Source organism: Leptonychotes weddellii, chromosome 5 (genome assembly GCF_054177405.1).
Source record: "Leptonychotes weddellii isolate Sample4059 chromosome 5, ASM5417740v2, whole genome shotgun sequence".
Lineage (NCBI taxonomy): Eukaryota > Metazoa > Chordata > Mammalia > Carnivora > Phocidae > Leptonychotes > Leptonychotes weddellii.
This window is the reverse complement of record NC_138373.1, coordinates 147,741,384-147,754,878: the sequence shown is the minus strand read 5'-3', so window position 1 is coordinate 147,754,878 and position 13,495 is coordinate 147,741,384. Positions and strand designations below refer to the sequence as shown.

The following is a 13,495-nucleotide window of genomic DNA, read 5'->3' as shown; positions in this document are numbered from 1 at the left end:
GCTTGTGGTGGATTGAGAGATTATCAGTGATGGGGAAGTCGCTGGGGAGGATGGCTAACTTTGTACGGAAGCTCAGCCCCAGTGCCCGAAGACGCTTCTTCAGATAACCAGCGTGTTTCTGTTGGATGTTTAGGATTGCCTCTAGTATTTGTGAGGTCCGTTTGGGTTATTATCACACTGCCCTTGTAAGCCAGACATTGGTGCTGCATGAATAGGTTTGCTTAGCGAATCACGGAAGAGTGATAGATGAACCCCGGGCTTATCAGAGGGTGTGTGTGATCCAGGCACCACAGCACTTTATAAACTTGCACTTGGCACGATGTTGGTTTCATGGTTCATGAAGCCCTGCTGCTTTTCCAGTGGTAGTCTGACTTAATACACACCAAGGGATGCTTTCTCTGGCTCTTGCTTATTGACATATCCCTTTTTCTTCTGCTTGGATTTATCCATAACTCCTATTGAAACAGCATTTTTGAGCTCATTAAATCTGTTAATGTGTGTGTCATGCTTAGGACAGAGCCATACACAGAAAGCACTCGGTAAGTAGTAGTGATTGTAATTGTGTTATTATTTAGAGCCTCCCCCCTCTTTCTCCCCTATCCCTCCCTACATGCTCTTTGCCTCTGACTTTCGGTGGTTGTGCTTGGCAAAATGAGGAGACAGATGGCTCCCGGGGGGGTAAAGGAGGGGGCCACAGGTTTTATCTTTCCAGACCTGTCCAGAGCTCTCAGAAAGCTTGCAGAGACCCTGAACATAATGGCAAACCTTAATCCACTCATCACCTGAGGCCATTTTCCTGGAACTTTCTGTCCACCTTGCTCCTTTCTCTCATTGGAAATTTGCCCTCTGCCTGGGAAAGGAGATGAGAGCCCATCAATGGGATAGGAGAGGACTCTTCCTTAGCAAGTTGTACTTCACAGTATTTAAAATAACAGTAACAGTAATAATGGGGATAACAATTGTAGCGACCATCCCTTGAGTGCCTCTTAAATGCTTAGGATATATGCTTTACATGCACAATGGCTTTTAATCCTAAGCTGTGCAGTTCATTTGATCCATGGGGGAAACTGAGGCGCAGAGATGGGGTTTTTGTCCAAGTGTAAAGCCAGAGCCTGGACCCCAGTTCTGTCTGTAGAACATTTCCTCTTAACCTCTGTCCCATAATCCACTGGCCCAGGTGTCTTGACACTGGGATGTACATACCCCTGGGGATACATGAATGAAGCTTTTCCATGGAGGATACAGGTGTGGATGGTTTTAACGGAATCAATTTTCAGATTTTCAGCCTCACATATGGATCCTCCCCTGAAATTGACTGGACTAAGGCCAGCCCTCCCAGGTCCGTGGATCATCCTTCCATTTTCCCAGTCATCCCTCCCACCCCCGCCGCCCTGTTTATAAAGGCGCATCTCTTACTTACCCAACACCAGTCTCCCTCTGGTATGCTTCTCTTGAGTATCAAACCCTTCAGAGGGACCCCAAACAGAGGAACTGTTTGAAATGAGTGGGTGGGAACCTTCTGCTAATTAGGGCGGGCACCGCCACCAGGTGCCCCCTTGCACGCTCTCTCACACTGTTTACATTTGGGGTTAGAAATAGGATGTCTGGGCCCCTTTCTCGTGCTAAGGAATGACATAAATTTTTTCAGATCTCAAAAACATAGCTTGCTCTTGAATTTTTAAAATGAATGATGGGTCTCAGATGGTTAGGTTCTGTTTAAAAATGTGAAAGTTTTATTTTAAAGTGTTACTGTTTATAATATGCCGGGAATTCTGTCCTTAGAAATGAGTTTATGATGAAAACTTCACATGTCAGCCTAAGAATAGGCAAGGTGGTGCAAGTTTTTCGAATTTCAGAATTCAAAACAAGCTGGATCATTGTACTGTACTTCCCCCTAAGATACTGAAGTTTGGAGTGGACAGTCCCTCAGTTGGTTTCTGCCACAGACCCTTAGGCACCTAAATATATATTTTTTTCCCCTTAGAATGTCAGGGACATCCTAAAGCTCATATACTGCACTCCTGATTAAGCACCCTTGAAATTATGTGGGTTTTAGTCAAATGTAAACACACTTCAAATTTTGATGAAACTTTTATATATGAAGTGGGATATATAATCATGTATACCAGAGTGCCTCTTTGGCTCGGTGAGGACTGTTGGAGACATAAATGGTAGAAACCCCTACCAACTGATGTTGGAAAAAAAAAAAAAAGGACTTTATCTGCTCAAGTAACTGAAAATAGAGGGAAGCATCAGGCTGTCCTGGATCTACTCCTCAAGAAGTCATTGCCATGTCTGTTGGCTCTGCTCTCTTGTGTGTTGGCTTTATTCTCAAGCAGTGTCCCCATGGGAAGGCAGGATGGTCCTCAGCCGTACGTCCTACCCACCGCCCCATTGCAGCTGAGGGAGAGCATCTCTTCCCCAGGAGATGTGGTGGAAGTCTTGGTCATGACCTGGTTAGAAGGGTTGAGACCACAGACCTGGAGCGGGTGGAGGGGAGAAGCAATCAGTCCTCTTTGAATTGCTCAGAGAGTGGGGGAGGGAGTGGTTCCCAAGAGAAGGTGGGCTAGCAGAAACCTTCAAATGCTCAGTGGGAACATTAGCCCGAAGATCTTAAAAGTCCTGTCAAGCCGACCACCAGTCTCTTCTCTAAAACCCTTTTATTCTCCTGGGTCTGCTTCCCTTACACTGTCTACCGGCCAATACTTGCACTGTTATGATACCCATCTACCCAGTGACACAGGGACATTAGTGGTACCTTTTGTTCCCTGCTTCGGTAATTTCAAGACTTTTAAGGAAATGGCCAAAAAAAATCCCTGATATAGTGTATTTTGTGATTTTTTTTTAAAGACCATTAGTTATGTGATTAAAGAAAAGAAATTAAGAAATGTAGAATTTCATGTGCATCACTTTGCTTGGGCTGCTGTAACAAAGGACCACAGATGGGGGTGGGGGGAGGGGGGATGGGGTGGGAGGGTTACACAACACATTTATTGCCCTGCAGGTCTAGAGGCTGAAAGTCCAAGATCAGGGTCTCAGCAGGGTTGTATCTTTGGAGGCTTCTCTCCTTGGCTTGTCGATGGCCATTGTTTCTCTGTGTCTTCACATGGTCCCTCTATGTCTTGTCCCAATCTCCTCTTCTTATGAGGACACCAGTCATACCGGATTAGGGCCCCCGCCCACCCTAATGACCTCATTTAATCTTATCATCGCTTTAACCTGTCTCCAAATACAGCCAATCTCTGGGGTATCAGGGGTTACTACTTCCACCTATGAATTTGGTGGGTTGGGCGGGGGCAGACAGAATTCAGCCCATAACACCATCAGTTGTTTCAAAAATAATGTTAATGTATACACCTTGTTGAAAACGCAAATTAGTAACAGATTCATCTATGCAAATGCAGACCCACCATTACAGGGTGGTAAGTTGGACTCGGTTTGTTATTTGGGTATACTTTTCCCGTTAGGAGAAGCCGAGAGACGGCGGTGTACGGATGAGAACTGGTTGTGGGTTTCCCAACAATGCTTGGGATTGGCTGGTGGGATCTGGACCTTTTGCCTCCTTATCTGCAGCTGCCACTGTGGCTCTGGTTCCAGTAACAAATTCCCCCAAATCCCCTGAGGGTGGACTTTGGTTGTGAAACAAGTTTTAGGACTTCTTAGAGAGTGAGGGCGGAGGCTGCCCGGAGGCAGGATTCTCCCATTCGCCCAACAGCTGGTGGCCAAAGCCAGTTTCCTGTACTCTTTCCCTTGGAGCAGGTGGATTATTTGACTTGGAGCTTTGCTGGTGCCCGGCCTGGTGGGGGTAAGAGAGAATCTCCTCATCCTCTATTTTGTGTCTTAGGGAACCACGTCTGCAAGTGAGGGGGCCTTTATGAGTCAACTTGACCCAAGTCCCTAAAGGGCTGCTGTTGTTTCAGAAACTACTTTCTGTTCACACGCAGGGCTCATCTTTAAACCCCCCACAGATGACAAGCCTGCCCGTGATTCTCCTCGCTGAGTGGTGGGTACCGTTCTCACTCGCGCTAATTATTGTTTTAACGTGGCTCGGGTGTTCGTTGTCTGGTCTGCTGATGTTCGCAGTGGAACATCGCGGCTGGAAGATGGCGGGGGAGGAGTGGGCAGCCGCTTGTCAAATTGTCATCTCCTCATCTCAAAAACCCCCCAGATGCCTCGCCCAAATGTTGCATACCTCCAATCCAAGAGACTTCCCTACGTAATGCTTCGGCAAGCCCTCTGCTGCAGGACGTGGTTGAAGTGAACGCCTGTGCACCCCCTGGGAGGCGGGCGAAGTTTTGAAAACTCCATCCACGTCGGAGCGCCCCTTCATGTGCCAGGGTGCATTGGGGTCATGGCTTTAGAGGTTGCCTTTATTGAAAGCCGGTCACAGTCCCTGAGAGTCTAGGACCCAGGAGGTAGACGTTTTGACAGAGCACGGTTTCTTGTTATTTGCTCCTCTCGCCAGTTCAGCCTTGGGTGAGGGGCTTATCGCCTCTGTACCGGCTTCCTGTGGCCGCTGTGACCGAGGACCAGCAACTGGGTTGCCCGAGACAGCAGGGGTGTGTTGTTGCACGGTTCTGGAGTCTTGAAGTCCGGAGTCAAGCCACCTGAGGGTGTCATCAGGGCCGTGCTCGCTCTGCTGACTCTAGGGGAGAGTCCTTCCTCGCCTCTTCCAGCTGCTGGGGTTTGCCTGGATCCTTGGTGGTCCTTGGCTGTCGCCACTCTAGTCACACGGCTGCCCGCTCCCGGCGTGTCGACACATCGTCTGCCCTCTGTGCACAGCTCGGTGTCCAAATTTCCCGTTTTGTGAGGACATCGGTCATATTCAATTAGGGCTCACCCTAAGGACCTCATTTTAATTGGAATCTTCTCCAAAGACTCTGTTTCCAAATACAGTCACATCCTGAGGTCCTGGGGCTTAGGACTTCTACGTCTCTTTTTGGGAGGACACAGCTCAGCCCATAGCTCCCCGAGCTTTATTCTTCTTCCTCACAGGGTCCATTATCTGTTCCCACCTCCCGCGTAAGGATCGAACACAATCACTCAGAGTCAGAGAACACTCTAGAAACTATCTCCCTGGAGTGAGGATGGCAGAATGCCCTATTGGATGTTAGATGTGTTTTATTCCTAGTTTCTGGTACCCGGTGAGCATTTGCATCTGGCACATGATATGTTCGGTGTGATTTTTCCATTAAAAGTCCTCTGGGGAGTGTGAATGTTTGACCCGAGCTGTGCGATCGCCAGAAACTCAGAGCAGGTTGGCAGCGGACTTGAAAGGGGGAGTGCCGCCCTGGGGGTCCGGAGACTGCTGTCGCCTGCCTCATCCTGACCTGCCGGCCACTCACTGCTGTCCTGTGATCTACAGTGTGGATGTACATCCCCCTGAGACATCCGTCCCAACTCTTGCATCTTTCCTGGCGTGCATGGGAGTCCGTGGTAGCTCTGTTGGTTTGTTTTCGTGAGTTGTATTTTGATATTCAACTCTTGTTCACTGGGGCAGAGGCCAAGAATGCTTTCAGAGCCTGTTTCTTTTTTGCTTTGTCTTAGTAACTTGCAGTGGTAAGAAAAAAAAAAAAGCTGCAAAACGAAAACAGCCTTCAAAACCCTCACCCCCAGACATTGAAAGATTTTGGAGTCTTTAACTCCCTTTTATGTACAGCTTAGTATAGGTTGCTATCTGAATACATGTACCTCCAGATATTTTCTTGGAGGTGTTCAGGCTGCTCTGAGATCTCACTTCTCTGTTAAGTAGATCTTGACATCGTTCCCATCAACTGGATCAGTGTTTCCAGGGGCTGTGGGTCATCGATGTGGCTTTGCTGTGTTTCCTTCCTTCCCTCCCTCATTCAGAGAGCACGCATCATCTGCTGTCTGCCAGGCGCTATGCTGGGTGCTGAGGTGAGGAGACCCTGCTTGCATGGAGCTCTCCTTCCTTACAGCCTGTGGTTCATTGTGGTTCATAGCGCCTGGGACACGTTGTCTCCCTGCTCTCTGTCCTGTTCACGCACAAAGCTACTTCCTTTGACATTTGCCACGTATTCGAGGCTAAAAGCTCCCATATATCTAACTCCACTTGGTATTTATTGGGTTGTTACACCAAATTTTGCAAAGCCAGAGGCATCGCTTGGTTAGAAGGAATCCCCTCTCTCACTCCCAAGAGGCTGCTCAGCGGGCTTTGATGATCCGTAAAACCCAGCTCCGTTTCTAACACGAGAGAGCTTGTAACTTTTTTTGCCTTTTCTGAATTTGAGTCCTTTATAGAGTATTTTGAGAGCTGGGCCCCGTCGGGCAGGTTTTACGTCCATGCCTCTTGGTGGGCAACGAAGTCCTGGGATCCGTTTTGTTACCTGGCTGTCTCGTGTGGTGCCACCCCTGGAAACCTTACTTTGCAAGAAGTGTTCTTCTCACAGCGAGATTTAGATGTGGTCCCTGAAGCGGGAATGCCGGAAGGGACTGTTGGTGTCCCCACGCCGCGTGCAAGTGTCAGCAGCCATCTTGCAGAAGAGTGGAGAGCGTTTGTTGCCTCGTTCCCTTCTGATGGGGAAGAGCGTAAATGGGTCCCGCTGTGGGGAGCTGGCCCAGCCAGTTTGATCCTTCCAGACCTCCCATCCACTTCCTGCTGGATAAAATTGGGAGAGGACTTGTTTACAGAAACTACAATGAGCTGTCCTGGAAAATAACTTCTCAGGGAGTAAGGGGCTGGGAGGAAGGTTTCTACGTGGATGGGAGAAGGAACGGGTAGGAGGTGTCTCTGAAAGTTGCACAGTGGGTTGGTTTTGTCTTAAGATGACTCTTGTACCCTCCCTCTGCATCTTATAGAGATGCAGACTCTTTGGGGCTCCAAAGAGACGTGTGGACCAACTGGTTTATCTGGCAGATGGGGACACTTATGCCCGGCAGGTCCAAGGGACCTGTCCAAGATCACACCAACTTAATGGTGAAGCCTGGGTCCCCTGACTTCCAGCCTCTGGCTGCCTTCCCCCAGCCCAGGCTACCTTCCACATGATTCGGTGGCTCTTTAAACATGACTGAGGCTGTTACCAGGCAGGTGTCCCCCCCACCCCCAAACCGAGAAGTGGCCCGGCCCTCCTGGTAATGGTTGGGTACCTTTTGGGTTGCTCCAGCCGTGGCCACGTTGATGCCGGAAGGAATAGCAGGGCTGGGTCTTGTTTTTTAAGTGGGGTCTCATTGCTACGATTATTGAATGCATCTTTTAAAGATGAATATAAAACAGCTACCCTCCCAAGCAAATCATAAAACAAATTATGCCCTTGCCACCCAGAACTACGGAGAAATAGCAGGCTCTTCATGGCACAGAGAGTAACGGCTGCAATATTAAAACAATGATGAGAAAACCAGGATCCGATAGCTGGAAGGCAGGGAGGAGAACAGTCCCTTCATCCCCCAGGGATAATGGGTCTCCACGACAGGTCCCTGTGATTTATTGTGCTTCATGTACTTGTTTTTATTTGTCCCCTTCAACACAGAGCTTTGTCACTGAAGAGATTTGATAATGGCCTGTTTGCAGTCACTTAGACTTCGTAATGAAGCGCCACATTTTTGGCTGTCTGGAGATCCCCTGCTTCATTGGCATGCCCCCTCCAATTTCACCTTCACTGGCTGAGATGGGGTGGAGTGAGATAAGGACTTCTTTGCCTCCCTGGTGTATCCCGGTCAGGCCCAACCCCTGCCCCAGGGCCGGGCTCACTTGGTGGCGGAGCAGATCTGGCCTGCCTCCCTCTCTCTTCTCCTGCTACGCGGGGGCAGCAGGAAGGAACCCCTTAGTCCGCCCATAATAATAGATCCCGGGGACTTGGTTTTCATGAACCCTCAACGAGAGTTTACTGCTCACAGCTTTTGGGGTAAGCCAAAAAATAAAAGCAGAGAAGTGGATGTGGGAGGTTTTCCAAAAGAACAGGCTTGACTTAAAGGCCGCAGGTGTTCTGATTGAGGTGGTCAGCTGCTTTACAGAGAAGATGTGTCTCGTTCATTCGTTGTGAGCGAGTCAACCTGAGGTTTCATTTCAGCTTCCTCCCGGGGCCTGGGGGAAGGGAGCTCCTCAGAGGACTGGCCTTCCTCAGGCAAAACTGCCCCTCACCTGCTACAGTGTGGGCAGAGAATTCCCGAAGCAAAAGATAGAGGGAAATGCCTAGAAAAGAGACTCCCAAGTCTTTTCTAATCCTGAGTTTCCTGTCTCTGAGCCCCTTTCCTGGTGTTCTGCCATCGGGTCTGGTCAGTGGGGAAGGCTGCTGTGTGGCCTCGAGGGCAGTGTTGGGAGAGACTGACTTTCACTGTGAGCTTTTCTGGATACCGGGAGAGAACAAGGATCTAATTACAGGAAGCCCAGACAGCAAAAATCTTCTTTAAAACGCAGAATGGTCAGTAAAGGTCAGGAGCACACGAAGGATGGGTATGGGGGGTGGTCAGCATCCTGGGCACCTGTAGGTGGTGTGCCCCCCTGTAGGTGGGGTGCCGCAAACACCGTTTTGTTTGCACATTCTAGCAGGGTGACGGCCTCACTGAGGGCGAGGTGGTGCTGACACTGTTATGTTGCTCTTGGGTCTTTATGATTCCATTGATATGAGGTACCCAGAGGAGTCAAATTCATAGAGACAGGAAGCATGGTGGTTGCTGGGGCCTGGGGAGAGAGGAGAATGGGTGGTTAGCCCTTGATGGTTGCAGAGTTTCAGTTTGGGAAGATGAAAAAGCTCTAGAGGTGGATGGTGGTGACCGTTGCATAACAACGGGAATGCATTTAATTTCACTGAATTACACACTGAAAAACGGTCGCAGTGGCAAATTTTGTTAGGTGTATTTTACCACAGTGGAAAGAATAGTGGTTCTCTGTGCCCCCACCTGCCGATGTTGATGCTCTTGTGTAATCCCTTGCACATGGCACGAGTGGGACTTGGATCTTGCAATAGGACACAGCAGGGGTGATGGGATGTTGCTTCTGTGACTGTGTTCGCCGGCTGACTTGCTGTAGAGGCTCTCCTTGTTGGCTTGATGAAGTCGGCATGCTGGGGAAACCCACATGGCCAGGAGCTGTGGTGAACCCCCAGCCTGCAGCCAGCAAGGAGGCTCGCCCCTCTGTCCTACAGCACAAGGACTCGAGCGAGCCTGTAGGTGGCTCCTCCCCCAGAGCCTGCACAGAAGGACACCCCGTGGACACCTTGAGCACAACCTTGCGTGTCTCTAAGCAGAGGACCCAGCTAAGCCGTGGCCAGACTCCCGAGCTGCAGAAACCATGAGATAATGAGTGTGTGCTGGTTTCAAGCCACCAACTTGGTGATGATTTGTTACACAGCAATAGACAACTAATACAGAGCCTCACAGGAGACTTGGTCTGGATTTATTCCATTCTAGTTTTCCATCCACCCTGGTCCCTTCAAACCTCCATCTTCCCTTCTTGTCCACTGGGAGTGTGCAGATCTTTCTATTTTCTGTTTATGTTCACTTACATTCATTGTTAGAGCCACTTCACCCTTCTGGTTCCTTCTGACTCGCCTTTGGTTTTGTGGTTTGAGGGGATGGGACACAGCCCCTGTTGGCAGGAAGAAGAGTAGTTTTCCGTGCAATGAGGGACTTTGCCAGAGACTCAGGGTACCAGCTCTGCTTACCTGGGCAGGTGACTGCTTCTCTCCATCCCTCACCTGCTTGCCCATTGGCCAGTAGCTTAACCTGATCTCTTGCCTCTTAGTTACAGTGCTCACTCTACAAACTGCAGGTAATCAGATTTTCTGGGGTGGCTCTGATTTCAAAGATTCTGCCCCATTTGTTGTCCCCGTAAACCATGAAACTGTCCCAGATGCTCTGTTTTGGTATCTAAACTCTTTTTGGACTGGCTCCCTTGCAGTGAATCAATAAGAGCTGTTGCCATTTTTTGAGCACCTGCGGTATGTCAGACCCGTGATTAATGATTCCCCTTGTGTCTTCCCATCAGCCCCAGTGAGGTGGATATCATGAAGCCTGATTTACACAGGAGCATGCTGAGATGCACTGGGGTTTATTTTCCTGTCCAAGGTCACACGGAGAGCGTGTGTGTCCAAACCAGGATTAGAACTCTGAAACTGTCCTCTAACTTGTCTGGGCTCACTGCCTCGGAAGAGGACGGGGGTATTCCTGCCAGGTCCTGTGTCCCAGTTTTGCTTGGAAAATAGGGTTGCTGCACGCAGGCCACCTGGAGGTTTCTGATAATTTCTTCCTGGTGGACCCCAGCGGGACAATGTGGGGTAGAGGGCACAGCTGAACCCTCAAGCTGAAATAGGGAGGGAGACCAGGTGGTCAGGAAGGGAGGTTCCAGTTGGGCTTGGCAGCCCTGGTGGGCAGAATGAGGGGTCCAAAGTGGTTCTCAGCCTTGGCTTATGTTGGAATCATCTGGAGAGCTCTAACATCTACTGATGTCTGGGCCCCACCTCCAGAAATTTTGATTCAACTGGTTTTGGGTGCAGCTTGGGTACGGGGGATCCAAAACTCCCCAGGAGGTGAGCACATGCAGCTGAGATTCAGCACACTGCAAGGAGGCCCTCCACGTGGCGGGAGGTTGGGCAGGGGGTCAAGTGGACGGAGGCCAAGGGTAGGGGCGTGGTCCCAAACACCACCACACTCCCCCATCCCCATTTAGAGGCAGACTCTGTGTTTATAGCCTTGGTCTTATAGAGTCCAGCCCACAGGACTGGCTTCCAGGAGCCCCGTTCGGGGACCCAGTGAGGCAAGCTCATAGTTTGCTATGGATTTGGTGGAGCCCTTCATCTTTAGTGCCATCATTTCATCGCTACTCAACACACAGTGAAGGGGAGAGAGGGGTGGGGATCCACACCCCAAAGGCCTTACTAAGTCAGCTGCTCATGTCTGCATGGACTGCTTTTTGTTATTTTCTGGAGTTAGTGGTTAAATCTGGGGTGTGCCATTTCCCACGTAGCTGCAGTGCCCCTTGATGAGTGGTGGTAGATTGCGGTCATCTCCTGGGTAGGACCCGAGATTCGATCCGCTGGAGTGAATGGCATGATGACTTACCCGTCATGGGTGCTGTGTACAGCCTGAGCTGGTGATTGGTTCAAAAAGCTTTTGAGAATTGAAGCACAGAGAGCCTGAGGTCACTTGGGGAAGGGACTTCACACTTGGTGATTTTTGCCCTGTTTAATTTGTAACTCTCTGTTAACTCCACCCACCGCCTTTTGTACCCCGCTCTATTTTTTCCTATATGTAGCGTCACTGTTTGTAAATTCACTGTGTGATTTGCTTGAATGTAAGCTGATGGCGGCAGGCATTTCTATCCCCTTATGTCTTGCACACGGAAGGCTCTTGAAAATATTTGCTGCATGAAGGAACAAATGGTGGCTTGTAGCTGGTATCCTTGTGACCCGGAGGGGGAAATGGACTACTTTTTCCCTTGGTTGAGCTCTGGGAGGAACTGCAGGCTTTCCTAGGTCAGGAGGAATGGAAAGCTATGGGTTAATTTTCTTTTACCTACGCTCTTGGAGCGGGTGTCTTCTTTCTTAATTAAAATGTATTTTTTTATTAGCAGTTACCTTGTAATGGAAAATGACAGTTCTGCAGGCTTTAGTCTTTTATGTCTTCCAAACTGAGCCCTTTCCCCTGCTGTGGCTTCAATAATGCATCATTTCATAAGTTCACGGACTTTAATGTGCTTCTGCTGAGCCTCTAGTCTCAGGTAGGTAGTTAAATGAAAATTAACCATCGTGGGTTTGATTCAAAGTCACCTCTTCACCTTCTTCTTTTGTATCCTCTCCCTCACCTCATGTATGCAAAACACTGTCACGTTTTTCTTCTTTTAGTGAGAGGGCGTGATGTGTGTGTGCATGCGGGCTCCCGTGTGTGAATGGATATATTGATTTATTTCATAATCTGAGATCCATGAAAAACATAACAATGTGTACAGACAAGGTTTTGAAATTTTGCCTCTCCAGCTAAAGTACTGTGGAGTCTAGGGACTGGACTGGACTGGAGAAAACGAATATTTAATGAGAGTGTTGCTGTCGTACCAGATTTAGGACTCACAGTGGCTGCTGGTGAATTGTCATGTGTCTTGACAAGTCTCTGAAAGCCACTCCATTTTCAGTCATTCATTCATTCACTCACCCATTCATTCAGTGCCTGAGGATTATTTTTTCATGTTGGAAGGCGCCTGGGTGGTGGATGTGATATGCCTTGTGTGTTAATGGTCTTGATTCTTCATACCTTTCTGAATTCTTGGAATTCCTTCCTAAAGTTTGTGGTGTATTTCTGCCACTTTTGAGTTTGGACTCAACCGGGTGACTTGCTCTGACCTGAAGGATGAGGCAGAGGTGACAGTGTGCTAGCTCTGACCCTAGACCTTAGAAGACCTTATGTTTTCTGCTTTTCTTTCCCACTCTGCCTTTGCCATGAGAGCAGCATGCCCTGGTAGCCTGCTCTTCTGAGGAGGTGCAGGATGAGAGACACTTGGAGCAGAGCCTGCAGTGAGAAGCTAAGCCCACCTTAAATCTCCTGAGTCCCAGCTGGCCTGCAGACGCTTGAGTGAAGATAAGTGATGGTTGCCTCGACACTGCTTTCTGGGAGGGTTTGTTACACAGTCTTATGATGTGACAGGTGGCCCCATAGAGGGATATTAATATGACTCAGGTATGGATCCTCAGGTCTTGGAGTTTGGGGATGATGGTGGTGGGGCCGGGACAAGATCATTAGCTCCCACAGGGCAGAGAAGGTGCTTCAGTGGCCTGAAAAAAGACTCAGTAAAGGTAGTTCAAGGAAGAAGAGTGTGCTGGGTGAATGATCAGGGAAGGCCTCAAGGAAGGGGTGGCCTTTTGAGAAGGTGTTCTTTGACTATGTTATCAAAGTTCAGAATCGAGGACCATTGACTGGGTTTCTGAGTTTAGAATATGTGATGTTTCAAAATTGATTTCTCATCAAAGCTAATAGCATTGATGCCAACTTCCCATTAAATATCTTATGACTTCACTTTCACTGGACCAAAGAAGGCTCTTTTTTTTTTTTATGTTATGTTAATCACCATACATTACATCATTAGTTTTTGATGTAGTGTTCCATGATTCATTGTTTGTGTATAACACCCAGTGCTCCATTCAATACGTGCCCTCTTTAATACCCATCACCAGGCTAACCCATTCCCCCACCCCCCTCCCCTCTAGAACCCTTAGTTTATTTCTTAGAGTCCATAGTCTCTCATGGTTCGTCTCCCCCTCCCAATTTCCCCCCTTCATTTTTCCCTTCCTACTATCTTCTTTTTTTTCACATATAATGTATTATTTGTTTCAGAGGTACAGGTGTGTGATTCATCAGTCTTACACAATTCACAGCACTCTCCATAGCATATACCCTCCCCAATGTCCATCACCCAGCCACCCCATCCCTCCCACCCCCCACCACTCCAGCAACCCTCAGTTTGTTTCCTGAAATTAAGAATTCCTCATATCAGTGAGATCATATGATACATGTCTTTATCTGATTGACTTATTTCGCTCAGCATAATACC

The 13,495-nt window shown here is 48.7% G+C and overlaps 1 protein-coding gene across 3 annotated transcripts in view; it reads left to right on the top strand.

Annotated features, from left to right (window-relative positions):
* LARGE1 (LARGE xylosyl- and glucuronyltransferase 1) overlaps positions 1-13,495 on the top strand; it is a 451,673-nt gene that overhangs the window by 12,701 nt on the left and 425,477 nt on the right. The window contains exon 1 of one of the 3 annotated variants that reach the window (XM_081822371.1): positions 3,449-3,805. The exons of the other annotated variants lie outside the window; for them this stretch is intronic. The gene's annotated coding sequence lies outside the window, so the exon portion shown is untranslated. Of the gene's footprint in view, positions 1-3,448; positions 3,806-13,495 lie in introns of those variants that run through there. 3 annotated transcript variants of the gene reach the window in all.